The sequence below is a fragment of the Xenopus tropicalis genome, chromosome 5, assembly GCF_000004195.4.
Source record: "Xenopus tropicalis strain Nigerian chromosome 5, UCB_Xtro_10.0, whole genome shotgun sequence".
NCBI lineage: Eukaryota > Metazoa > Chordata > Amphibia > Anura > Pipidae > Xenopus > Xenopus tropicalis.
In genome coordinates this window covers 108,967,334-108,971,141 of record NC_030681.2, presented here as the reverse complement: position 1 = coordinate 108,971,141, position 3,808 = coordinate 108,967,334, and positions in this window count along the sequence as shown.

Sequence of the window (3,808 nt, the reverse complement as noted above, 5' to 3'; positions counted from 1 at the left end):
CAGGGAAACAGGCAAATGACGTAACAACCATATTTTGGGTTGAGCACTGTGCTGGTGATAGTGACAACCAGCAACGAACAGCTGCATGGGAATTGCACAAACCACACAATGCATTCATTTTACTGCAGCTACTAGAATTTAACAGAATCATTAACACTTACAGGGTCTTCAACAACACTACATTTTGTGAGCAAAAGTCGTTAAGCCTGTATTCTCAAAGTTCTGCCTTAAGCCCAAACCGAAGGCTAGCCTCCACATGTGTTTAATAGCCAAGGTTACAACCTCTTTGATACAAATAGTTTGGCGTAGAAAAAAATATTTTTGTGATTCCCATGTGCGTTTCGAAATGCTGATTGTGATCCATTGTGTAAAAGGAGTGATACTAGAAACGAAAAAGGAGGCGATTCTCCTCCTCATATGCCTCACAGTATTTTTTAACTTACATGAGTTTGGCAGGTGGCTTATTTTTGCTTTCCGTGCTGATTCTACCTAAGTCTTCTGAGAAACATTGCAACAGTTCTACATTTTTTTGTTTTGTTTTGACAAATAATTCACTGTTGTGAATTGCAAAATGTGAATCTTGAAGTGAAGGGGAAGTCTCAACGTGTTCAAAACCCAAACATTTAACAAGCACACAATGTGTGTAGCCGTGTCTGTCCCTTTGTGTGTTTGACCTTCATGTTTAAATACTACCAACCCTGAGACCAGGAGAGGGGATCGACTTATTTCTCTAAATGGATGTCATGCTTCATATAGAGCTCTTATTTTTATAGTCTTCCTAGGCTATTTTGAGGAATGCTGGCGTATTTTGTGCCGACAAAGTGTGTATTGCAACAGTCTTCACTGATATCTAGGTTCCAGTAATCAGCCCATTTTATTTACCATTTCTTTCTATGTATTTTTAGGGGAAATCTATATTCACTTTTAAGTGTATAGATATTTTTTATATTTTGTACGTACATTTGATTTTGCCTTTAGCATTTTGTGTGTGTATATGTAACAATATGTATATAATCATAGATATATATGCACACATGTGCATTTATACACACCCAATCATTTATGTATTTCCTTCTTACAAACCCCAAAGGGATGTCGAGACAACATTTTACAGAGATGTTAAAAAGCACAGTGACTGTCTGTTCTGAGCAGTTTTGGTGTGGAAAATGTTTTGTAAATGGGTTCTAACTTGTTATTTACATATAAGCATGCAGTGTGCTTAAATTTGAGTAGTTTGTATTAATTTCACATGCAGTGGTAACCAGATCCCACTGAAAACATTGAGAACAAAACATTATATATAAAGTAGAAATTTCTACTATTTCATCCATAAGTTTCCTTTGGACAGGTCAAACAGACCATCTTGTGATTCTATAGGATCTTATTTGATACCTCCAAATTTAGTGATGTGTGGCCACACTAAAAAAAACTGCATAGCAAACTCTCAGTAGATTACTTTAGAAAGGCTGTTGTTTTTTTTTTTGGGTTGCCATGCATGACCAAATTTGATTGGGGCAGTTTGGCCTATTTCAGCCATAATTTCCTTTGGGCAGTTCAAAAAGAACTTTTTGTGAGCCTATAGGATCTTGGTCATTCCCACCAGAATGAACAGATAGATGGGGCATCCACCTATACAGAACTGAGCAGAACTGCTGGCCATTCTCACTTTTGCTCAGATGGCCCAAATGAACAGAACAATCTAGCCATTTGCACAGATTATGCAACCTTTCAGCCCATCAGATGGGTGACGCTGAGGTAAACGGTGTATGTCCACCTTGAATTTATTTATAAACTATAAAGTTGCCCAGTTTTTTTTCCACATAATCAAAACTAACCAATATGGGGCATGTACCCCCAGCCAATCTACCCTGCACCCTCCTATACTGCACATCCAGGTACAATAAGACAAAAATATCAAAACAGAGAAACTGGGACCAGACAGATTCCCCTATAGGTACGGTTTAATCACACCGCATGTTTTGGGCTTCAGACACTTGATGAATTGCCTTAAGTTATTCATGAAATAAAATGCTTCCTTTGCTAAAGCAGTTACTGCTTACCAATCTTACATCTCAGAGGGGCAGACTTTAAAGGGAGAAATGTTATCTTTAAATTCTATTTGGTCTGTATTTATACAATGATGGCACAATGTGTTTCAAGGAATTCTTTACTATTTATGCTTTACTACTAGGTTGTTCCAGATTCAGTAACACATCATGCTTGTTCTTAACTACAGTGCTTTAGTGAAGTCACCTGGCACACACTGATCCTATTTAAGTAAGACAATTCTGTTTCTCATTAAATACGCACACAAATAATAGAGAAATAGGTATTGGAACGTTATCCAGAATACTCAGGACCTGGGGTTTTCCAGATAAGGAATGTTTCTGTAATTTGGATCACCATACCTTAAGTATACTAAAGAAACATTTAAACATTAAACCCAATAGGATTGTTTCGCCACCAATATGGATCCATGCAGCTTGGTTAGGATCAAGTACAAGGTACATTATTAATTACAGAGAAAAAGGAAATGGAATTATTTGATTAAAATGGACTCTATGGGAGATGGCCTTCCCTTAATTTGGAACTTTCTACAAAACTGGTTTCCAGATAACAGGTCCTATAATAAATATATACCTTTAAGAAGGTTCCTGTAATCTTCTTGGCCTTATTTACTCATTTTTGATCAAGCACCCAGTTCTAAGTGAGTGTGTCCAGATGCACATTGTAAAAATTAAAACCGTTAAATAGGATTGTTTTGTCACCAATATGGATTCATGCAGCTTAATTGCCATCAAGTAAAAGCTATTGTTTTACTACAGAGGTGAAAGAAGATTATTTTCTTCTTTAGTTTTGAATTGCTTGAAAATGGACTCTATGGGAGATGGCCTTCCCGTAATTAAAAGCTTTTTGGATATGGGATCCCATACCTGTAATACATTTTTTAGTGTTATTCTGCTAAATTTGAAGTGAGAATAGTTTTAACTTGTGCAACTCATAAACTTGGTTTTCCAGTGGTCCTTTGCATTCAATTGAAGTTAAGTGGGGGTCCATTGTGGAATGGACAGCAGCAGGCTGTTTAACACTCCTGTTAGTAAAAGGACACTTCTGTCATATAGTTGGTGGTCATGGGCCATTTAATTACAGCCTGTATACTAATTCCTAAAAATGGAAATAAGCACTTTACCACCTTTTTCGGATCATAAATGAGTTTTTAATTGAGCCAATATCCCTTTCACCCCTTCGTTCATTTCCAGATGCACTTTACAAAAATACAGGGCAAGGTAAAGCCCAATTGTTGCCACTGATATTTCAATGTTTTGTATATAATCCTAGATTGTTTGTGACCGGCTGCTACAAATCTTAGGCTGGATTCTGTTTATTTTATAACACCCGTCATTATTAAATATTGCTACCAAAAGACCAAATGACGTGCTATGATACAGCCTACCTTATTTTGCAGTTAAACTCTAGTCATTCGTATGTAGCATTGTTACTACACTTTGGGGAAAATCCTGGAAGCATCACAAACATTTGAAAGAATGGGTCCATGGCCGTTTATATTTTATAATTTTTTTCCCATTGTAACTATTTTTGGTTTTGTTTATTGAATGTGCATAGTGTCTGTTGCAAACCTTTTATGAAATACCATAAATGAAAATGTAGGGCTCTTTTTTTTTTTTTTTTTTTATACAGTGCAGTCTCCTGCAGAATCAGTCGTAATCAGGTGAACATTAAATTTCTGTCCTTAAAGTTTCAAATTATTTTTGATGAAATCTGAAATGCTTATATTGGCCATGTCTGT